This window comes from Lepisosteus oculatus, chromosome 16, assembly GCF_040954835.1.
Source record: "Lepisosteus oculatus isolate fLepOcu1 chromosome 16, fLepOcu1.hap2, whole genome shotgun sequence".
In the NCBI taxonomy this organism is placed as follows: Eukaryota; Metazoa; Chordata; class Actinopteri; order Semionotiformes; family Lepisosteidae; genus Lepisosteus; species Lepisosteus oculatus.
This window is the reverse complement of record NC_090711.1, coordinates 3706041-3731359: the sequence shown is the minus strand read 5'-3', so window position 1 is coordinate 3731359 and position 25319 is coordinate 3706041. Positions and strand designations below refer to the sequence as shown.

Below are 25319 nucleotides of genomic sequence, written 5' to 3'. Positions count from 1 at the left end.
TTAATACACGAGAGACTTCTCCAGTGAATTAGGGATGGAGTTCACCACATATATGGCAGTGTGTACTGCTTTATACATGATAATTTCCAACAAGCATCCATGCGTTCTTAATCCAAATTAAAGGCACCGAACGGGATTCATCTGCTATTGTAGTAATCTTCGGTAATGCGGTCATATTTACGTGCAGAAGTGTGATGTGATCTGTGTCGAACAAGTGTAGCGCATGGCATGAAATTAATTCTTCATACTAATTAAAAGTTCCCAAACTACATCTGTTTACATCAAGTAAAATTCAATTTTTCAAATACATGACATTCCATTTATCAATACCTACGAGACCTACGAGAAATCTAAAAGACGCATACTGCATATTTTTCAAACGCATTAATGGGTACTATATTCAATTAAGATGTTTTGAGTATCAGCGGTCAGAGAAGCGTTTGTGTTTTCTTTTAAACATTTTAAAAATAAAGGAAAGGATTCATAACTACAGGATTTTTTCTTATAAAAAAGGCTCCGTTTATGGTCTATCCCCGAACAAAAACACAGCAGACATTTCCTCATAAACCCAGGTTGTAGAATAGTTTTGTGTGGTTCCTCCGGATATAAATCAGTTTTTCCGTGCGATAAGTTATCTTATCCTACATATTTCACCGGCTACCTATACAATTGGTATCAAGCACTGCAATATATGTCTCGTTATAAATGGCTGATACTGCACTTTCAAATTAGGTGCTTAGTGAGCCATTTCTGTTCAGCTCATTAAATTGACGTTTACATACTGTACATTTCCCACTGAGCTGAGACAGAGGCCTTGCTGGTGAACCCCGGTTATGTAAATATAAGAAGTACATTTATAACGCACCTACCAGAAACATGTGTGATTTGTATTCATTTGCAGTTCAAAAAGGCATTCATTTTTCTTCTGCTTACTTCCCAAATTGAGTCAAATTGCAATGAATCCTCTTATATGCCTGATGTTAATCAATGTATTTATTCATTTTTTTTTTTTTGTATTAAAAAGGATTGTCCTTAGAGGATCACGGACAGCAGGAACCTAATCGGGAAGGCACAGAGCGAAAGATGGGCCACACACGTTCACTCACAGATGAGTAGGTAGAGCAATTCAGAAATGCCAGTCAGGCTGAACAGCATGTCTTAATCCTACAGTCTTAAATGGGAGCGCCTACACATGAGAACATGCAAACTCCCCAGAGAAGGAGCCCCAGCCAGGAATTAAACCCAGGAACCAAAAGCTGTGAGACAGCAGAGCTCTCCCACATGCCCCTCCCTAATCTTTCCGCTGTATCAATGCGACCTCTGACCCTCGTGTGTTTCTAGGATCGTAATTGACAGCTGCGTTACCACTATGCAGCCTGGTCTCGTCACAGCTCGGACCCGAAGCAGGGCTGGATCTGGGGGTACAGGGATGGAAACAAAGGAAAAGCAATAGCTGCTGTCAGTGGTCTTGGTGGACCAGTAGGGGGTGCTCTTCCCTCTTTTTTCCAACCCAATGGGGTACCCAATGGGGAATAGGGGGTACTGTCCTTCACCACAGATGTTAAATCATGACTGCCTGGGCCAAGGCTTATTAAAAAAGTGTAAGGGAGACAAGCGCTAAATTGTCGCCGCCTTGAATAAATTCCCCTTAGGGCTTGTTTGCACAAGCAGGCCTGCCTCCCTCTCAGCAGCTCCGGTTCAAATTCATCGATGAAGCAATTCCTCTCCCGTCTGCCCGATCAGCCGGGCAGTGTGGCTGCTGGGGCATAAGGACTACCTCTCGGCGGAGAATGACAGGGAGAGCAGCCCCCTCCTAAAGGTACTGCAGGAGAATCCTTTAAGAGGAAAAGAGCTATAGATCAGAAGTGTATCATCATTAAAGACAGCACCTCTATGACATAAAGGGAGATATCCACCGAAACCGAGAATAAACCAGGCACAAAGCTTGAGCCATGTGCCAGTCTGCGGTTTGAGGAAGCCAGTGCACTGTACTCAAGCCAGAGCTTTATCAGCATTTAATTACAGCTTCATTCGGCATCCGTTTAAAAGTAAGCTGACGTAGCTGCAGTTCAATTACCAGCCACTTCACTTCTAAGTGCCACCAGCGGAACCAGCATGTCGGTCGGCGGGCAAAGTTCAGGCCCCAATAATCTCAGCATCTTTCCTTTAAGCCTTTGAAAGGAGTGTGTGATTATTCTGCAGGCCTGGCTCACATGAGTCATCCCAGGGCTGGAGACAGCCGCTCGGAGGCTGGGTTTCTGGGGAGTGCAGAGGTCTCTGCAGAAGGAGTCTGACTAATCTTCGGCGAGGAGAACCCGGCTCCTGTCTGCCTGCTCTGGGCTTCCTATCTGCGTGTTTCATTTCACACTGTCACTCGCTATCTCTGCTCTCCCTCTCTGTGGGAGCTCCCTGCCAGACTCCACTAGCTCCTTCACCAAGCGCTCATTTATACACCCGCTGCAGAAAAAAAAAAAAGAAAAACACAAAATGGGTTATCATTGTTTGAATAGAGCTATAAAGCGATAATATCAGTCCAGAACAATATTATGTTTTATTTATAAAGACTGAAAAAAGGCGTCCAGGACAGACTCCGGGTGGCCATGACCCTCAGCAGGAAAAAAGTAGCTTTCTGATAAATGGATGGATAAAAAAAAATATTCACTGCACAACTTTAAGTCTCTTTGAACACATTCAGTGTATGAGTTTTGGAGACACTGTCTCCATTTCTCTTTGTCTGCATGCGAATTCTAGTGAGTGCATACAGGATTTTTCAGTTTCCCTTATCTGGCACAAGAATGGTTAGAAATGAGAGGAGCCATTCAGCCCATATAGCTGTTTGGTAGCTGCTGTCAATATTCCTTGGTGCTTGCAACATGAATCATGCTAGACTAGATGCACTTCTTGCATTGTGCAACAGGCACCTGAGTTGGTGACGCAGAAAACAAAACATTTCCCCCTTGGTTTCTGCTAAGTCCATCCATGAGCTCAGCCTGCAGTGCCCTCTTAGCAAAGGTCAGGGAAGCAAAACCGTATTGCTTTCCAGACGCTGTGGTGGGGGAAAATACAAATGCTATCAATATTTGTGTCATACTTGGCTATGTAACAGTAATTATGAAACCTTATTTTTTCCCATCAGTAGCCTTGGCTTGTTCTGGTAGTCCCACACCTCTCTAGTTTTAAAGGAGATTACATTAACACCATTTACAATGCATGCTCAGTACAGACTACTGAGCTATATTATGGCTATGAAGTGTTCTGAGCAGCCTTTGCATGTTTAATTACCTCCTACCATGTCAACACAGATTGGTTGCTATGTATGCAGAACATATATTATCCTCAGAGTTACAAAGTTCATGATGCATGATATGCACTTGCATATAGGCTATGCTGCTCTCGCTGCTGTTTGCTTGGATGCTGGAATCAAGCAGCACCTAAAGACTTTGCAATGGAATTACAGCACTTCAGCAGTTTCCTTCCTTCTGCAGATTATATCAACATCTCCTTGGTTCAGGAGCTAGTTGCTTTCAAGGGAATTTCTTTAAAAAACAACTGCAGCACAGCATCATGTCTACTCTCACATGTGAGAGTGAGCACCAATCACATTCTAGCACACAAAACAATAAGCTATTTACAGTCTCCATGCATGATGGGTTAGATAGGTGATGGGTGATGTGTGATTTAGGATTTTATCAGTGTATATATAGTATATAATAACTCAATATTGTAAAGAACTGGTGTCAAAATAAAACCCACATTGTCAACAGGTTAACAGAATTTTTCCAGATACGTTTGTAAACAACCTCTTCTGTTATTTCAAAGAATGACATGTTCCTACTGTATACTAGGAATGGACTCAGAGAACGGATGTGACAGTTGCAAGTTGTCCCAACGTAGTAGTCTAATGGTTAAAGTCCACAAATACGCTTGTGTGTGTGTATACATGGGGTGGGAAAGGGGGTTGCCATTTCAGATTTTCACAATCAGTAGGCTGAGGTGAAAGCTGGGTCAAAATTTCAGGAGACACTATTGTTAGGCTCCAGTTCCCAAGAGGTCTTGGATAAAAAGCCAGCACATGTGATATACAGCCCAGGTGTGTTGTCAGAGCAAGCAGCTTCAATATTAAAATCCAGCAATGATTAAACAAGCCCAGAATGGTAATGTGACCACTGTTAAAAGTATTCAAGTAAATTTGAAAGGTTTCACCAACTTAGGAAGCTGCTGTGTCTAGCAAACTTGAGGTGAATTGCACTATCATTGCTCTGTTATTTCCTAATTAGAACAGATGTTTGGTAATATCTTCAAATTATCTTCAGCCTAATGCAGTCAAGTAACAGGACTTCACTATATCCACCAAAGAAATGTGATTGCTTAAAAACTACTGGAATAAGTTATCGGTAGGTGTAGAGAATGAGTTGATATTAACAGATAGGTGGCAGATAACCCTTAAGTGTAAGATAGCACTGTCAGGGCAATGTAAACAGAGTGAACAAGTCCTAAATATGTACCGTTTAGATAGAGGACATCAAAATGTCAACCAAAAATTCAGCGGATACCCCTCACTGAAAAAAAATTTACAGCACAAAAAATCAAAAAATGATTTTGCTACAATGTTGATATCATGAAATGCTGAACCGAAACAGTTATACTTCTGACTCATATGATGAGTGTACTAATTATATCACTAAAAGATGAATAATAAGCACACAGTTGATTCAATATATCTCATTTAACTCTTACAACAGAATTATATTTTGTGTGAACTTCATGCCAAGTCTATAATAGCACTTCAGCAACGTCACTGGCTGACAGAGCGCAGTGCGTACAGAACTGAGTTTTTATTATGGGTTTGTGCAACAGGGAAGGTAGACTGTGACGAGAGAGATACGGCTGAGGCTGGCAAATGTGAAATGCTGAACAATGAGCAACAAGTGGAGAACGGTGTGGGGAGGGAGATACTCAAGCTGCTGAAGGTACAGCTACCCCACCCGGGTGAATGGCGAGGTGCAGCCCTGTGCCAGACACCACCGCCCATTGTTGAGGCCCGCGCCCGGCTCTCAGGAAGGAAGCAGGTTGTGGTGGCCCAAAAGACAACAGTGCACAAGAGACATCGGGCAGCATGGAAGGCCAGACTGTCTATACAACTCTTTCATCTGGGGTGCACTGGAGTAAGTTCATGGTATGGCCTACCAAAGCATGCCAAAGCAGATGAGAAAAAATAAATTGCAGTCATTTTTTGGGTTCAGATCCAATAAAGGGCTGTGTGTTATCCTACTGCAACCATTTACAAGTTTCCAGCTGCATTGATCTGAAGTAAAAACAAACAGCTTTCAAGACTATGTGGCAACATTCAGGACATTCCTGTCAGTTTAATGGCAAACGATCCACGGGGCCACAAATATTTAAGTGTGCATATTAAAGATTCTTTTTTAGCAGCAAGGATTGCACAAGCAATGTTCGCTTTCCTCTTCAGTCATGCTTTTCAGCCGGCTATGAATCTAGAGGAAGGGAAAAAAAAATGAAGGATTAAATCTGAACAATGATGGAGGGCATGGAATGCATATATGACCAGAGCATAAAATGTGTCAACTGCACTGCTGCAAATTCATTTTGTGAACGCAGGATCTCACTCTGAAAAAAGGCAGAAAAATGGAGAGATGGCAGACTGGGCAATCCAGGACAATCATTTCACTGTGTAAACTCTGACAGATGACAACAAGAAAGCCCCAATTGTTCAACAGGAAAACTCATTTTCAAGTACATGAGCCCTGCATCTGATTCACCTTTGTTTTTCACCTACTAGCCAAGTGTGGAGCCTAGAATGAAGAGTATGGTACTGATGAAGAGCAATCTCATGTGACTATGAGGAGTCTTTTCTCCATGCTGCTGAGATTGGGGAAACAGATGGAAGCTGAATCATGTACACTTCACATTGTATGCATCCATTTTAAGGGTTACAGTTTGTGATCCACACAGTTCATACAGTCAAATGGCACCCAATTTTAAATGTCCTTAATACCAGGTTTTTGCACTGCATTTTGCATTATAAAAAAGTTGTATTATTCTGAAAACTCTTAACTACATTGAGTAGCAAAGCAATAAGCATGTCTGTAGGCAGGAATCTAGCTGTCAGATCAATCATGCGTCCAAAAAAACCTAACTTTTTTAAACATACAGTGGCATGGCGTGTGCTTTTCACAGTTTTGATGGAATTTAAACACACTTGTACAGCCTGGCACAAGTAAGGCCTTGGAAAAAGTAAGTGCTGGAAGTTAATATTGACAGGGCGACAGAGCGCTAACCCTATAAATCGTAAATTACTTTCACACAAATTACATCACACTTGACTGCTGGAAAAACAGCTCTCAGTGTTAAGCTAGTGGGCCAGTGAAACAGTTTGGCACTAACGAGGGGACCTGGTGATAAATTACATAGGAAGGGCCGATAAGGGCCTGTGATGATGCCCTTGAACTTCTTTGGCTGATGGCTGTGATGTGCAAAGCCTGTCTTTCACAAACTTTATAATTATAGGAGAATACTAGTAGACGTACTACAGAATGTGTAAGTTTACATATATATTTGAACCTCTTGTATTGTCCAATTGTATCAAAACCTTCTAGTTAGTGACCATAGGCTTATAAATATCTTAATTATAGTAATAATTGTAAAGCAGTGTTGCTTCTGCTGCATCCACATATTTTCACATTTCTATGTTCTTTTCCCTTAGATTAGGGATAGCTAATAAGATGAGAGTTTCCTGAATTTCCCCCAGCATGTTAGCCTTTCCCAGCTCCTGAGCATCACAGTGCCTCCTCATTGTTTGAATTGTGAGGATACTGTAGCATTGGGGTGACTAAAAGAACAAAGGCAGTTTTTGTAGATTTTAGTGAAACACTTCAGTCCTTTACTTGCTCTGTAATCCATATACAAGTTAGAGAGGAGCCCGACCTCCCTGGTGTGCTGCAGTATCTTCCTTGTATCCTGCCATGTCATCAGACTCTCGATCACGCAGGAGGGAGGTGCCACCCTTCCTCATGCCCCTCAAAAGCCACAGCTGGTACCACATCTGCGCATCTCCACATCTCCGAGGGCAACTTTCTGCTGGGTGAGAAGGGAAACCCAGGTAAAAAAATCGAATGCGATAACCTCGGCAGGCACAATGTTCCATTAATACTTCACACCACAGCATGGCACCTACTGTACAACTCCACAGATCTTACAGGCAGGTTTGGGATTTTCTTGGAGGTAAGAGTGAAGGGGTGCCCACTCCTGGATCTGGAAAGACACCTCTGCTTTTTAACCTCCATTGGTTAAGACACTGAACATGTCTGCTTAAATCAAATGCGTATTTGAATTGGTTCTGTTGCACCAGGTTCACTGTGGTGTTTGAGAGCTATAATGTGTTGGTGTTTTCAGTACACAGTACAAAAAAAATCAAGAAATCTGCTTAAGGGGTGAAAAACCATTGTTCAGAAATCAAAACAGACAGTGTTTAGAAATTGTTAAGTAAAGGGAAATGTGTAAAACTTGCTGAATTGTGGCACCCCTGGAAGAGAGACTGAAGCTTGTCTCTATTGAAATGACATTTTTTCTACATAAAATCTTTGTGTATCAATTGCAACGTCCACATTAGATGGCAGATCATAGTAGGTATTATTCCATCTCCTATTAATATAGTGTCAGTCAAATGTATTTCCACAGAAATAAGCAGTATGAATATACAGTCCTTGCTGTTTCACTGAAAACTTAAATAGTTGAAGCTCTGGGTACTTTAATAAACTCAATATGCTGTAATATAAAGTTCTTGGTGGAATTCCCATTTTGTAACATTTTGTAACCATAACTAGATTTGCAGTATAATTACAGGAGATACAAATTCCCAAATTAATTTGCAAAATTGATAGCAATACAGTCAGAAGAAGAAATGTGTTCACAATGTTTCTGAAAAATAGTCTTGTTAATTACACAACAAAAATACAAAACGTTCAGCAGTTATTTACACTATACAGTCAAACACACAGAAAGCCTGCAAGCACTGTACTGGTGGAACAAATTTACACATAAAAAGCTTGAAGGGAAACAGTTTTGAAATGAAATGTTGAGACTAGTAGCAAGATAACCTCTACTATGTACATGAGCAATTTATTTCTGGGAATTGATCTTGGTGATTTATCTAAAAGACTGGTGTTTAAAGCTCTCTTCTAGTAGCTAGGCTTCACACAAGCACCTTGTGTTTGGTTGACAGTACGTATTTTCCTGAAATGTGAGATAATAGTAGAGACAGGAACAAGACAGGTTTCTGGGATCTGAACTGCTGCACAGGAGACAGATGTAGCATTAATGTGCCTGCGGAGTAGGAAGGTAGGCTCTTCCTTGATTTCTATGTCCTTGTCAAAGCCTTAAATCCACATTCCTGGAAATAAGTTTGGAACAAAGACTGGTTTTCTACACTATCAGGCATTTCATTTCAAATGCAGCAATCCACAACTCTACAGCACTGGAGTGACAGCCAGTGAATTAGCAGTGCTGTTTAAAGACTTGGAACTCGCAGAAAAATCAGCTCATTATCCTAACAACCATATGCACATACTCACCCAGCAAAAACTCCCTTAACCTGAGAACAACGTCCATATTGCGAAATTCTTTACTAATTCTGAGTTCAATTTCTGAAGGCTTAGTTTTGAAAAAGCTAACCTGGCTTTCAGATACCTGTGATGGAAATGATTGTGTTCTTCATTATCACCTGATACAACTCAGCAGCAAAAGTAAACTCAGAAGACTGGCAAGAAAATAAGCTCTCTCTTTAAACTGCGTTCTCTGAAGAATATTGTTCTCGAAATGATCCTTCGAAGGGTAAATGGAGCAGGGAAAATTGCAATGCCAGGACTTATTTCAGTTGTGCCACAACTGACTGGTACTTGATTCTACTTTTCTCATGCTTACATATTTATTCAAGAACAAAAGCCCTACACTGTATGTAACTGAAATGGCATCTGAGCAGCTCTGCTGCAGGTGAACAGTGCTGTTCAATCATGCCTAAGGTGAGGAACGTATACCCACTCTCTTTCTACACCAGGTGAGAGGCTGATTCCTCACCACAGTGCCCGTGCTTCAATGCAATGCAAACTTACATTTGTTTTCCAGCCTTAAATGCTAACACTGCCCTGGTGCACGTTGAAGACAGATAAGAAAAATGACATCATATCATAGGGTAACAGGAACTGTCTAGTGACCTTGATGAAGTACACTGTGCTGCTTTTAATAGAAGCATTTTAAAAGAAATATCTGACATTGCCAAATAGTGGTCGCTGTGCATCATGGATAAAGATACAGTATATACGCTGAGGTATGATGCACTCCAGCTAGTTTTTAAAACGTGCTTGTACGGTGCAAACTCAATCTAAAGGGAGTGTGATTTATGTAAGAATCTCTGAAGTTACATAAGTAGCCTGCAAGCGAAAATATCTGAAAAACCCAAAAGTTTAGAAAACAACTCTATTTTCCTGATTGTGATGCTCGGACATAAAATAAAAAAAGGTTATAACAAAAAAGTTTATATTTAAAATTAATCACTGTTTACACAGATTCATAGTACATCCACTGAACCTCAGACTAAGACTCTGTATCTAGTATACCTTAGTGGAATTAAAAGCTAACAGGTGTTAGCACACTTAAGACATTCCCCCATTTTTCAAAAGCCGATAATATGGATTGTGTTTGGCAGCGACATTCTGGGCAGAAATCAAAATAAGACGTGTGAAAACAACTCAATTGGAAGTAATCTGCAGTAGCAGGAGGACTCGGGCAATTTCGGGTCCCCGTTTAGATGATACAACACACAAACGAAGAGCTAAGCCAGTCTCCACCGATCGCAGCACCGCACAGACCTAACCTGTAGCCTCCCCACTGCCTCAGGACGCGGACTCCACGCTCCTCGAAAAGCGCATGTCCCCCCACCCCCCAGCCTCTCCTAACGCAATACCTTGGGCTCTCTGGCTGCGCAGCAATTCAGCTAATCCCTAATACAATCAGGTAGTTAAAAACACGGTTTAGTGCCTCCGCTGTTTGTTTAGCCAGCCTCCCCACATTAGAGGGTTATGCAAGAACTGTTGCAGGCATCAGCTGAACTGAACCAGGTCGATTTCGCTAACCTTTAACACCGCTAAAAACACACACACACTCACGCAAACAAGCTGTAAATTAAAGAGCGTCCCTGAACGATAGGACCCAGCCCAGGAGTCGTGTGTTGGTATATAGTCACTCGATGGTGAAATTCAGGACTTTGATACCCTTCTACTAAACCTCTCTGACACCGCCAGTGGCGTCACGCAAGCGGTCTCTACCTACTGCGGGACGGCGGGCCGTGCGGAGAGGAGGTCTGAGAAACGGCCCTCATATGAACACGTCTTCATGCTGAGAACATATGGTGGTAAATTTTAAATATTGTTTTGTGAGAAACGTAGGGGAAACATACCGCGTAGTGGCGGCTGTGTGCGCATTTGCGCACCAAACAGAAGAACGTCTGTTCACCCCCTTACTCACATGTCCAATACGGAAAATATTGGTATTTGTTAGCTTTCTAGTATTTTTTTAAATCCCCGTTAGCTCCGTTTTGAAGCAATGAGATCTCCAATATACAGTCTTCTCAATTGATGCAATATTTTCGCCCCTCTAATGCACTCACTCAGCAGGGGGTTCATTAATGTAAACGGGTCGCCACAATGGCTCCGACAGTAACACGATCCATTATTATAACGTCTAACACAAACTACGCATTTGCATGTAATATACATGGCAAAAGCAGCTAACTTGTGAATTGGACTTTGAATTGAAACTCATGCAGTAACCTTTTCAGTCTCAATCGTTTATAATGAGTCATCAACTGGTTAGAAAAAAAAATAATGTAAAAAAAACATGAGAATTTAACTGCTCTGCATATTTCTAAAACGGATAAGAGATGACACGATTTGTGGAAAATGTGTCCATTTTCTACACGCAGTTTAAGGAAATGAGTCATCAAATGTTCCTAGAAACAATTTTCAAGAACTTTTGAAGTATTATGCCCTTTCTGGTCAAATTCGCTATCTTGTAACACTGTCGGCTTACACACGCACTTTTGTCCTTTGTTTGTATAATTAATAGGATTATCGGATTTTAATATCAAATTAGCGGAGTTCCCGATAAAACAAGAGGTTGCGCTTTCACGTGACGACTTCGGAAGCGCGGTAGTTTTAACTGTGAAAGTTGGTATAAAATGGAAATATCTATGCGTTCTCCCCAGTATTCATTTTTTTTTACTGGACTAATGTTTGACATATTTGCCGAGTCCTTGGAATTAAACAAATAAACCAGTTGTAAGGCCACTTGCAGTTTTCTCTGAACTCTGACTGACCTCCACCTCGCGGGTCACTCGATGGCCACTCGTTTGACCCACCGAAGACATGGTTTGAGTTGTCCCATTTTGTGTTTTAGGGAAACTTCTGTTCTTACTTCTCCGTGTGCGCTGGTGGCGAGGCTGTAAAACGTCACTAGGGAGAGACTCTGAAACTAACACGCCGCTTTGGGTTTAAAAAAAAAAATTGCCCTGAAACCTCTATACGCTTTATAAATCTCGTGACCAAAGCTAAACTTTCCGTGCCCAAAAAATCAGAAAATAAATTCGGTACTTTCAGACGATGTATATTTAAGTGAAAAAAGCATTCCACGGTTGCTTTCAATGCACTTTCTTAAGAAACCATGTCTAATGTTAACCCAAATAACGAATAATTTAATTCCTGAATCTGTCGAATTTGCTTTTCCAAAACCAAAAGTTGACTGTTAAGAATAATTAGCAGCAATGCATTAATTTTTACATCCCATTATTTTTACCAATCGAAAAACATTCAACTTTAGAATTAGTCAGAGATGTATTTTCGAAACTGCGAAATGAAATTGGAAATACTTTTATTGTTCTCAACAACGTTTTAACATTCTTTTGATCGTTTACAAATTCGCATTTTCAAATCAAATAAGGTAGAAAGTTACAAGTAATAGGTTTATTGCCTGCTGAAAAGAGGAGAAAGATCTGAATAAGACTCCACGGCCGATACGTTGTGTTCTCTTTCTTCTCTTTTCAGCAGGGAATAAACCTATTACTTGTTCCTTTGCAGCCTACGCATGCTGACGCAACTCCCCACCTGAACTACATACAGTATGTCAAAGTTATATTCATCATACAGACTGATATGAATAGACTACGGAAAGAAATTAACGGTTAATTAAATTAAGTTAATTAAAGGTTAACTTGGAAATTAACGCAAAGCAAATTGCCTAGGCCAATTTTTTTCCCCCGCTGTTTTGAATTCCGCTACAGATTAAACGAGACGACAAACTCCTGTTCGTAATTTATTGCATACTGTTTTAAGCATCAATTAGTCAACGATTAAATAAACCAATCAGTCATCCAATCAATTATCAATAACTCACATGGGCTCCATTTACAATGGATTACATACCGTAAGGCAAAAGCATTTGATTTGTAACATATTAAAACGGTACACGCGTCCTCATTTTTTCTATAATTACTCAAGAGCGTGTGTAATAGTTGCGATGTTTAAATGTATGTTTTAGTGTTTTATAGTACAAAATATTTTAAATGCCATAAATCCCACGTTGCTCGAAAATCAACTGATCTCTGTTACGTGTTTTTGGAGTTAAGGCATGGGCTTCCAGATTTAATCAAATAAAACACGAATAACTATAGGAATAAGTACATCTTTAACGAATATTTATAATTTATATAACATATATATATAAAGTAGATTTTTTATTCATATGTGTTCTGCAGCAGGGAAAGGATATACAATATATATATATGTCGTTAAAATAAAAAATCCAGAAGACGATTTGATCTATTTTAAAATATATAGATATTTTAAAATTAAGAAGACAAAAACAAACCTTTTTTCTTTTGGTGGGCGACGTTTTTGGTCGAAAAACTACGAACAAGTGATGCAGAACTAGTTTCGAAAACCTTTAAAAAACACAGCTGAGGCAAGCGATTGTTTTTGAAAGAACAAATACAACTGTAAACGAAATATTTATGCTGTATGGATAAAAATAATTGTCTTTGGGTGGATGTCAGGGCATTTCATCAAGCACAGTCTAGCTTAACGTCACAAAAATACGCTACAAAATCCTATACCAGCGTAATCATTACAATTATCACTAATTGTACTGATAATAATAATAATAATAATAATAATAATAATAATAATGTTACTACAAATATTTTCATGCTTGACGTAATAAATCTCCTTATTTTATCTACGAAAGAATAACGATAACAACAGTGATAGCTACCAGTGATGTACACTTCTTAATCCTCAACGCTGATTTTTTCGTTTCCTTGGATATTACAATTACATTGAAGATCTCCACGTTTTTAACCTTTGTACTTTAGGAATATAAGTTGTCTGTAAACCTATAATTATATAGTTATTGTATGTAGTTATAATTAGCAAAAGTAATGCTGTTAAGTTATATAGTTATAATCAGCAAAATAATGCTGCTACTGATATTGATTTGGTCAGGGCAAATAGAGCTGTGATCTGAAATCTGATTACGTTTCGACAATTGTTCAAACAGGTATAAAAGAAAACACACGCCGGTGAATTCATTTCGGAACGGAGTCGGTCTCTTCTGCTCCAGCTGCGTTGTCAGCTGGGGCTGAGATGCTCTTGACTCTGTGGGAGCACCGTGGACCGTGGAGCCAACAGCGTCGCCCTCTGGCCGATCCGAATAGGTTCTTTTGCTCCGAGAGCTTTCTGTCACAGTGCGCAGGTACCACCGGACTATCAGAATGTTTTCCTTCGTTTATCTTTCGCAACCATCTGTTAGAAAGCTGCGAATCCTTTCATTTCCGCGTCGATTAGCTTCGACAATGAACTGAAAACCATCACAGCCCCTTGTTGCTGAGAGAACAATCCATATCCCCCTTTCATATTCCGAGCATGTTGTGATGAACGGAAGTTTTCTCAAGCTGTTTTCTGCTCAGGGGGAGCTAGCTGTAACAATGGGCACAGGGGTTTTACTTAAAATGGATAATCGTCATCCTTCGGGTTGTTTTATAATTATTCTCGTCTGGAGCATCTGGACTCCATGTTATAGGACTTCGAACTTTCCAATAAGTACTGAATTGACCCTTAATGACTTAATTGCCCCAGTCGCTGCAGATTATTAATGATAATTCAGGCGTTGCATGAAGGAGCAAAGACTCCACGCAATTGAATCCATGGAGTTCGTCATCGCTGCACCAGGGCATTATGCTCACAAAGTAGTATACATTTTCACTGGCCACTAGAGGGCGCCCACGGTAGGCAGGTGGATTCGTAAAAGAAAATCTAGCTGTTAAGTCAAAGCATCACACTCAAAGAAATCTGTGGCCTCTAACATACATCAGAGCAGTGTTCCCTAGCTATGGTCCTGGAGGAACACGGTGTCTTCTGGGGTTTGGTCCAGCTGAGTTCTTCATCGCAGGCTGATTTATTTCATTTCCTGTTTGGGGCTACATCTGTGAATTTGTTTTCAGCTCTTCAAGGGCAATATGGGGCTCTGTTATCAACACTGTACCAATTTTTGAGTTTCAGAGCTGCCCGCATTCACCAACTGGCCTTCAGCAGGAGTGAAAGACACTCAATTTGTCTGATACAGTGTCACTCCCACCTGTGTCTGTTCATCATCAATTGATGAACCAGTAAGAGCCGTTTAATCAGAGGTAACAGCCAGCAAACTGCGGAGAGGAGACGCTGCATAAAGCTCTGTGTCCTGACGCTGTTAGGAACGTTGCTTTGAAGTGGGGTATTTCTGACACGCAGGGCTGACTGAAGAAACAGGTTAAATACAAGTTTTCAACAAACAAGAAGATCAATTAAGTCATCAATTAGCTTAAGGAGATTCAACTGGAATGAAAACCTGTTTCCTCCAGGACCAGAGCTGAAAACTCCTGCAGCCAAGGACGGCGATATAGTGGAAATAATAAATGACATTTATTTTCATCCCCAACACGAATCTTTTTGAACGCAGAATCAAACATAAGACGCACTCAACAAACCGCGGTGAGATGCACAGTTGTTTTTTGGGTCCTGTACATTAACATTTGCTTAATTTTGCACACAAAATGCTGTCTCTTATTTATCATTGTCAGATATTGGATATTGGCATGTTGCATTTGATAGAAATTCAAATATTTATAATGATAAAACATTATTCAAATAGTAGCTGTATATTAATGGAAGTGGTAAACACTGCAGGTGAACCAGACCTCGATAAGCAGTTACTGAAAGTGTTGTTACTAAAAGAACTGAATGCAAAGAGCTGAAGAGAATACACTTCACAGTTTGTCATCGAAACCTTTCAATTAAAAGCGGCACATGGAAACAGTGTAAGTGCACAAATGTCTGTGCAGTGAGAAAGACTGGGGCCCAAGACTTTGAACCGCTGGACAGAAGGATTGGTAGTGTAATTTCATCAAGCGGGTAATTAAGCAGTAACCCTCTGTAAAATTTTATAGTATCGCTGAGAGCCAGGGTGCTGGAGGCAAACTGTTTACCTTATTAATAGCAAATTCCAAGCAAAAGAATTTAACGGCAATGTGACAGAACTGGGCACATGCTACAGCACATGGTTACCTGGCTCGTTAACTCCTTCTCTTTTGGCAATAAATCCTCAGCGGTCGTCTCGTACGCTGAAGCCAACAACACCGTGGCCTGTCTGAGACAAGCTTGACTCTGCCAGTCTCTGCTGCTACCTGTTTCTTAGTGTTTCACATGCAACAGTTTAAAGCTGCTAAAGGTCTGTGCATTTGCCTACATGGACCTGCAGTGTTACACTTCATCTTCATTATTCCCATGTGAGTGATCAGTGCATTTCATGGCATATGACCCTGGAAAAACACACACCTTGTCTCTTATTTCCAAGCAAATTATTTTCAAGCCAACATACAATGTGCATGAGTCTGAAAATCCAGAAGAATCTCCTTTCTTGTGGAATCCTATTCAGGATATAAGTAGATAAAAAGAGAAAAAATTTTTCCACTTGGTTTGCTGATTTTTGAGAGTATGTTTCAGCGAAGAGCTATTTTCATGACAATTACCCTGAAGCATCAGACAATGCATCGACTGACATGGTAACTGAACTATCTCTTTTCTCTAGAGCAGGACTGGAATGGGAATGGAAAAATCGTCAGGAAAAGCTTGCCTTGTGATGCCTGTTCTTTACCTTATATATAAGTCCAGCACGGACCAACTGAGGAAACCTGACTTAAATGTATATAATCCTCAATAAGCTTCTAGGATCAATTCAAAGGCCCAAACTAGACACACCAAGTCATGAAGGTTTCCATGATATATTTTAATTTAGACGTACATAATGCATATGATCAATGCAGGTGAAAGCCTGCACTTATCAGTTGTTTGGTTGCTCATTTGGTTTCTATACTGGCGTTCTAGAGCAACATGGCTAAAGTACCTGGCTCAAGGGTGCAGTAGGACCACATTAACAAGCAGCTTTGCTGAGTGACATTGTTGCAGCCTCTGCTCAATGCAGGCCCAATCCATGTTTAAAGAGATGGTGCCATAAAAAATGAAGATGTCCTCAGTAAAGAGGTCAAAGTGAGGGATGCTCGGCTCTTCACAGTGCTGAAAACCATCTAGATTTTCACAGGCACTGGTCACGGCCCTCTGCAATCCGGACAGTGTTGAACTTTGCTGCTAAAATCTCAGAAGGAATTCATTATCCTGTTAGTCAGTTTGTTTCACGGAGCAGCGGGGATTTCCAGGGAAGCAGGAAAGTAACTTTCCCACCAAATGAAATAACGTAATTTGAAGTTTAACACCAAAAACTATTCCCCGCGAGTTTCAACAACTTCGTCTTTAACAGTTTTGGGTCCTTCCCAACACTTTCTGCTCTGTCTGTTTATTGAACTGCAGTGTCTCTCAGCATCCGTACTGGATAATGGCTCTCATCTGCACCACAGCATTGCTTGTATCCATGCTGAATTTTCCCTGGGGAGACCCCTTATATAGCCTCTGCAGCAGTTGCTAGGGAATTTCCAAGAATTAGGTCACATGCTCCATGCACTGCCTATTACTTCAGATTGCATATTCTTCTTTTGAGCACTGAAGACCCCATAGGTCTATTACAGGAAGATTTAGAGGAATGCGTTATTGAAAACTACAAAACAATATTAACTACACTTTTCAAAACCAGCCTCGACATTCAATTCAATTGGAACTCTACAACTCGTTAATACATTCCTTAATGATGTAGTGAGTAGTTGTGGCACACTTCATATTGACCTATCAATATGAATAATACATAATGTTGGAACAGACCATAGTTAGACCAGATAAGTCCGGCACAGGTCACATATTACATACCTCTCAGTATATAGAATATGGGATTGAGAGAGGGATTTAGCTCTGGCTCTGTTGGGAAACCTATCAGCTACATACAACATGGTCAGTTTCCAATACCAGCTTCAATGGTCTATAATATGATGCATGACTTTCTTGCTGAACGAATGGATTCAAACTTTAAATGCATCAAAGGAGAAAAAGCTCCAAAGAAATGGACTCATGGGGCTACATGTGGCATTGACCAGCATTGGAGACTGAAATGACACTTGAATCCAGCAGATTTCTGCTTTATTCTGCCTAACAGGTTGCATAAAAGCAAGTCTTTGTTTCGGCAGTGAGCAGATGAGACTCATAGTCACAAAGTCCAGATCCACACCAAAGCGACCCATTTCTGGTCTTGCAGGTTTCCACTCTAGCGCCTCGCTTAATAGCCTAAATCAGCTTATTTGGACTAATTGAACAACTTCTCCCAGCTCTGTGGGAGATGCTGCTTTATAGAGACTGAGGAAGCCAGCCCTAGAGCTGGACGATCCTGATCTATGTGGTAGGCACAATACAGATGTGAAGCAGTGGTCTCTGGCAGGTCAAAGGGAGTATAGTAGTAAAGATACTGGGGTTCGGGAGTTAGCTGATTGACTCAGTTGTAGATGGGATTCTCACTCCTTAAAAATCCTTGGATGTGCAGATATACTCCTCTAAATGAAAGCGGAGCTTTTCACAAGATGGAGGCCACAAACGAACCATCTCTCGTTCATATGATAAAAAAAAAGATTTGACCATGTCTGGTGCCATGTATCGTTTAGAGACATTCTCAGTATCTCTGTTACTGACAGCATTGCTCCCATGAAAGAAAAGCAAATTCAAGCATTCCCTTCTGTAAAACACTTTACCGAACATGTCTGGGGGGGGAAAAAAAACACATTTATATCTAAGCAGACGTCACCATAAAAAATACAAATGAACTTCCTTTTATTCAGTTATTAATTATTTACAAAGTCTGACGTGAGGCGTGCGTTCTGTTTTAATACGGTTTTTTTTATTCCAATTATTCAAATTTGCCTTTGCTCCCAGTTAATTGAAAGAGCTTTAACTAACCTGGCCTCAAATTCCCCAACCTTATGTAAGTCGAAACCCTTTAGCCTTGTTTATTAAGCAGCGCAATTAACAAAAACGGAAATCTCTCCACGGGAGACGCGATTAGTAAACAACGCCTCGCTTGCGAAGGGGTAGCCCGCTGTGGGACCCAGCTCCGCGCGTCCACGCCTTTCCTGTCCACTAGGGGGCCTCCGTGCAGTACGCCTCTGGTTTTAATTAGGCCCGCTCAACAGCATTTACTCATGACAGCAGTCATTCATTTTCACCGTGTTATTTCATTATTTAAAAACACAAAATCATTCAGGGCTCGCAATGTTAAGTGCTCCCTGTCGCTGCGAAATCTGGAAAACAGGGACCCGGGCTTTCTGTGTCATTTTCGACACTCTTCATGATGGAAGAGCCACGTGGATTATGGAGCAAAAGGTAGTTTTAAGTTAAAAGGCTGTGATAAAAAAAAGAAATTGAGAGAATATTAATTTAATGTCTGAATTGCAATGACATACAATTATTTGTTTCATGATCGCGACAGCCATTAATTTAAAGACCGAATAAAGAAGTGCGATAGCAGGTTTCTTTTTCCTTAATGAACGAGTCGTGTCGGCACACGCTATATCTTTTCTCGCACTGTCTACTCGAGAGCCATATTTCCCCCCTTTAATTTTATATATATTTTCCCTTCTGACTTGTCCAAGTAACGTACACACAACACCACACTCCCTTATCAAAATAAAATTCTCGCGTCCTTTTTGTTGACACATCAGCCTCCCCCCATAAAAAAACAACAATCACTAAACTATTTCGTGGAAAAAAAAACTCTAAAATGACGAGTCGACGGTTTTCGGTAGCAGCTGGACTCCCGTGTCTTGTGACTGAAGAGTGGACACAGACAGGCCCGGCAGGAGACGCGCCCTTCAGGCCAGAGGGACCCGCTTTGCCTCAGAGCGCATTTCCGTGCTCCTGTCTGCCGAAGCCTCGGCCTTCAGAGACCCCGTCTTCTGAGATTTCTTAACTAATTAAAGGAGCAGATGTGCTGAGAGGAGAGAAACAGCCCCGCTTACTTACTATAATCATATTTGCCAGCACTTCACTAAATAAAGTAGAAAATGCAGTCTAATCACATTGCTCCAGCCACTAACCACAGTTTGCTGGCTGTACAGCACAATGTGAGCCCAGGCTTCTATACAGTGTGTTTGACAGACTCTGCTGTAAGCCCTCTGTTACATGTAATACAATTAAGCCCCATTGATTTTTTTTCCAAGTCTTCCTCTTCATTTAATGCAAATTTGCACAATTCCCAAACATGTAAGCGAACCAGAAAAAAATCGTTATCAAGAAGCTGTGCTCTAAATCAGGGATTTCTCATCGGATGCGGATGTGGCCCTGCTCTTTTACTTTTCTAAATTTATGCACAAAAGAACGGATATTCACAAGAAACAACTGGAAACTGAAGTAAATGCAGAGCCATGTCGATTCAGACAAACATTAACGTGAAAATCATTTTAGCTTAGGTTCCGTCATTCATCAGAGTTGGGAGTATTCACTGAAGTTCTGCAAAATAAGCTATTCTCATTGAAATTGACCCATCTATTAATGTTCATATGCAAAAGATTCCTTGAATTGAGGAAAGAAGTAAAATCTGTACCAGTACTGACATTCTAATCACTACAAGTGTGTTAATAGCAAAGGCAGTACAGTGGCACAGTGGTTATCATTCCTGCCTCACAGCACTGGGGCCCTGGGTTCAGTTCTGGATTTTTAATGCTAGTTTGAGTGCGTGGGTTTCCTCTCACAGTCCAAAGACTGCTGGTGGGAGACCTGACTTCTGGGAAAACTAGCCCTGACGTGAGTGTGTGTGTTTGTCTGGCAACAGACTGGTGTCCCGTCCAGGGAGTATCCTGTCTCGCCCCTGTTGCTTTCTGGGATAGGCTCCGACTCCCAGCAACCCTGTATTGGGTAAAGCGGTTCGAAAATGGAGGAATGTTAATATCAGGAATTGATCATGACAATGTGGGGTCTTTCTGAGGCACTCTGGCCACATTGAAGTGTACTGTATCTCTGTTTACAGGAGAGGGATGCAAAAAAACCCTCAAAATACTGTCCATCCAAGCAAGAAATACTTTAACAGAATGGCTAGTGTGCTGATCTCCTAACCATTCCATAAAGAGGACCTTAGCCGGTAGGACCGCAAGTCACATTTCGAATCAAGTGCAATGGCTTGTTGGAACTGGTGTTCATGCGTGTCCATCACAAAGGTCAACCACACACACCAGTCAAAGAGGCCTGATCAGGGGAATCTCACTTGAGTCATATTTTTAAAGTGCTGTATGAAGACTGATAGTTTTTCTATGAAGAACTTACTGAGTTTTATGTCCATAGTTCTTACTGAAAGGGCTGAACCGGGAGACAACGTGCCCTGGACGACATCAGAAAAGAAGGCAAGAGGTTGTTCCTAAGGATGAGATAAAGGTCGCTGAAACAACGTTCAGAGGTATGTGCTCAAAGCAACCCCTTTCTAAATGTAAAACTCGCAGGCCTTCCCTCCTTACAGCTAAACTCGTGAGCGTGTTCTGCCCAAATCCTCAGCAATGCTGATTTGAATTTTAATGAAAAACATAACGCAGACACAGAGAATAACTCTCTCGTGAGGCAAAGAACAGAAATTCAGCTTCTTATTGACTTTCTCAGAGAGGCGCAGTGAGGTAGTCCTACAGTACGTCCCGACTCTCGAGAGTGAAGAAGATGGAGTAAGAGACGTGACATTGCCGGGGTGAGAGAGGTCTGCAGTCAGAGTGTTCTTTCTCTGCTATTAATTAAAAAAAATGTCAAAAAAGTATTTTGCTCTAAGAAAACACTTCTTTCTCCCTGCACATGGACTCTGAGCTGCTGATGAAGACTAAGCTAAGCATTTTGCAGGTTTGCAAAACAAGCCAATTAATCAATTATTTAGAGCATTGATTAAGGGATTAAAAAAACAACTGCAAAAAGGCAGTACTCTTTTTTTTTTAAAGTTATGCCCTTCTGGGTGAGAGCTGGAACGTTTGGACTACACAGCTAAATTTAATCCCCTGGAACATTTTTTTTTAATTTTATAAATAAACAGTCATTAAAAATGTCAGACGAGTATTATAAATTGTCTCTGGAAAACATAAGATGCACAACGTCATATAAGTTGTCGTTCATAAATTAAATATTATTTTGAACCCTTTGAACAAAATCGATTCACACAAAGGTATGGCTTAACTCTCTACACAGTCAGCCTTGTTCTGCAGCAAGATGCATTCTTGCTTAGTGGGTGCAAATGGAAAACAAGGGACCAGCTTTTTCATGAGCATCAGGATGACTGCAGGCTACAGAAACAGTGCAGAAGCAGGAGGGGGGTTTGTCAGTCCAGGAATAACGATGCACTGGGGGATTCAGCTAAGTAGTTTGATCAACACATTGCAGGATAGCCCCCCTTTCTGATGGACTGCTGATGCGAAAAACCTCAGCATCGATGAATATTAATTAAGTTAAACTGGTCTTGCAGTGGGGTGGCATTGTGAATCAGTGGTTAGCGTTGCTGCCTCACAGCGCCGGGTTTCTGGGTTCAATTGTGGATATGGGGTGCCTTCTGGGTGGAATTTGCATGTTCCCCCCATGTTCCCGTGCGTTTCCTCCGGATGCTCTGGTTTCCCCCACAGTTCAAAACCATACTAGGAGGTTCTTTGCCCCAGTGTGAGTGTGTGCGTATTTGTGTGGGCCCTGTGATGAACAGGCATCCCATCCAGGGTGTATCCTGCCTTGCACCCGTTGCTTGCTGGGACTAATTCTGGTTCTGCCCCAACCCCTAAATTGGAAGAAGCAGTTCGAAAATGGATGGATACATCCTACAACTATCCTCTCAAAATGCTACCCGTTTCAATCTTGCCTGGAATTAAAAATGTTAAAAACACATACAGTACAACGTCAGGGTGTTATGGCGAGCTGTCACTTCACAGCCCTTGGGTCCCAGGCTCTGTTCGGGCTTGGGACACGTTGTGAGTGGAGTTTGCATGTTTCTCATTCCATAGGCTGGATGTCTTTGGTTCCCTCACACCTCCCAAAGGCATACTGACTGGCATATTGGCACCTCTAAAGTATCCCTCTGTACTTCCAGTTTACTAAAACCCAATTGAACGCGATGGGTCTGGTGACCTCCCTCTTCTCCTTTGGAGACTTTCTTACTTGCAAGACTGCGTCCCATCTAGGGCAGAGCCCCACTGTGCAAGTCATAACTCCAGGACAGGCTCTATTAGCTGTGGCTCTTAACAGCAGACTGCTGATAAAGGATAGGATACAGAGATGCAATGTGTGTTGTTCTGCTCAACAGCTGTGCCATGAAGAGTACGCACCATGAAGCAACGAAGCCAGAAATGTGTGCAAATGGGACTGTTGGACCAATGGGACCATGTTTATACATACAATTTGAATACACCTGTCCACCATGTTTATTGTAATAAACCACTGCTGATGGATAACAGTGATGTCAATGCCCTGTGGCATGTCCAGTCACCGTGCATGTCCTTACTCAAAATTTCATCGGGCTACAGCTCGAGCCAGTGACCCTCCAGCTATAAATGAACAAACGGTACGTTGTGCTTGTGTTCAGAAGTGTACAGTTTTCATAACGCAGGTGCTAGAACAGACCTGCTATCTTTGTAAGTGCCCTGCTCATTCACTCAACAATTCGTCTTGCCCCTACTTCTCCTCTCCTGTAGCTGATAATATTGTGTCCTTTCTCTCTTTTGGCCTTAAACTCCATTATCTACTTCTCACAGCCTCCTTAGAGTTTAACACTGTGAATGCAGCATCAGAGATGGGGAAGAGAGCTCAACACAAACAGTGTTGGGATTGACAACACCAAGACACCTGGGATACATTGGTGTCTCAGTTTGGATCCAGTGTGGGCTTCAGGGGAGAGACTGCAGGGCTTTCATGTTTAGCACCAGCTTGAACATGATATATGAGTAACCAGAAGCCTTGTGTCTGCAGTTTGCTGGAATCCCACAGCTCCTTATCAGAGTGGAGTTTTAGGGTCACGTTATCTATTTTAAGACATCACTTTAGTTAGCACTTTTCAACAGAGCCCTTTAATACTAAATTACTTCCTATAAGGATGCAATACAACATCACTAATTGCCTGAAAACTAAGTGACAGGAAGCTAATTTGCCCATTATCTGGGTCTTAAAACAATAATGTTATTGTCCTTTTCCAGTTATTTACTGCTGTAAACTTCAAGAATTGACACCCCTTGTTGCGTTATTCATATTTTGTTGTTTTTGAAAACCAAATATAAAAACTGGCTCACAAAAAGGATTTGAAATCCTATGCTCACCTTTTACGTTTTTTTTTTTTGTTTCCGTGGATATGTTGTCAATTGGATATGTAAGGTCAAAATGGAGAAGAGCTCTGTGGTCTCCTTTTAAGTTTAGTTCCACCAATCAGGTCTCCCCACAGATATTCCACACATGCAGAAAGGAGAAACTAGACATCCATTGCTTGTCATAAAGAACACAGGCAAGCTTACAAACGAGAGGACTTGTTTCTTTGGGATTTACAACTCTAAGAATTTCATCCAGCCATTTGTTCAAGGCTCCCAAAGGAATCTGTCTGTTCCAGTCACCCACAACTCTTTTATTGCACGAAGGGTAGCAATATCCTTTAGGTAACATTGAAAATTCCTTATTAAGATAATGATGACCTGCCTGTCACCCAATAGGAGATGTTGTGGGAATGTCCAATATGAGGCCCCCGACACATCACGTCTTCGCTGCTCCTGTCCGATTTCAGCATGATCCTACCCACCGGAGAGGCGAGGCGGCACACGTCACGCCAACAGTGAGGTCAGCCTGGGGCGCTCTGGCATGGAGAACCTGGGACTGTCAGAGTATCAAGAAACATGATATAAAAATCCTATAGCTTGCAGCACGGGATAGGTGACAGACTGACCGATGACTATAATCCCTCCTGCTGGCTGGGTAAATACAGTTATCATCTCTAGCAGGCCAGGCACAGGATTACTTACAGCCTTGACGTCTCTCGTGTCACACCTTCAATCTGGACATCTAAGCCTGTAACGCATTTCAGCTTCCTCTTTCTATCTTTAACTGTAGCCACAGACACCTACACTGCACTTCTGCGCTAAATCTCGGGTGTATTATCTCTGCTCCTTAAGCTGAATTGCTTGTATCCCTACAGATCGTGTACCGGAACACGTTTCCTTCGGGCAGCAATAATATGAACACTTTATTTAATTTTAATAACTGTATTGATTTCTTTTACCAAAGGATGCAATTGCTTTCTTGTACTGGTAAAGTGTATCGAGCAAGAATATAAAAGCTTCATATCATCCAGTACTAAATTTAGTCAGATTTTTTTTCTTCAAAAGGAGTCTGTTCCTGAACTGGATTGGCATATAAACGGATACTGTTACAACATACACTCAGTTAATCTTTTGTGTTTTCTTCTTTATCATTAGGAGTTGAAATAGTATATATATATATTTTTAGTTTTTCTATAGTATTGTCATATTTGTGGGATTCATTAACATTCTGCACCATGTAGGGACATACTGTACAGTATATAAGTTATATGCGTAGAAAGTATGAAACAATAACTTTAGAAGCAAAAAAAAAAGAACATGCAGTGAGACTAAAAAAAAAGAAGAAAAAACCTGTAAAACAGTTCCATGAAGAATGTGATGAAAAAGGGAGCAAGTGTTGAAAACAGGAAAATGAGGAAAATAAGGTTGTCAAAGATCAGATTATGCAGGTGGAACTGAAGTTTCCGGTAAGTGACTTATAGACATCGAT

General features: G+C 41.1%; 2 long non-coding RNA genes across 4 annotated transcripts; one reads left to right on the top strand and one right to left on the bottom strand.

Moving 5' to 3' along the window:
- Window positions 1-10: 10 nt before the first annotated feature.
- LOC107079592 (uncharacterized) lies at window positions 11-11669 on the bottom strand. Its single transcript, XR_001480537.2, has 3 exons — window positions 11390-11669; window positions 6946-7095; window positions 11-5495 (listed from the first exon to the last, which is right to left on the bottom strand). It is a non-coding gene; the product is annotated as an uncharacterized lncRNA (long non-coding RNA).
- Window positions 10284-24931, top strand: LOC107079593 (uncharacterized). Of its 3 annotated transcripts, none has more exons than XR_001480541.2 (4): window positions 10284-10423; window positions 13624-13818; window positions 20865-20976; window positions 24227-24931. It is a non-coding gene; the product is annotated as an uncharacterized lncRNA (long non-coding RNA). The 3 variants fall into 3 exon arrangements; XR_001480540.2 differs by having other exon boundaries at window positions 10284-10426; XR_001480539.2 differs by lacking the exon at window positions 13624-13818 and having other exon boundaries at window positions 10284-10426.
- Window positions 24932-25319: the final 388 nt, after the last annotated feature.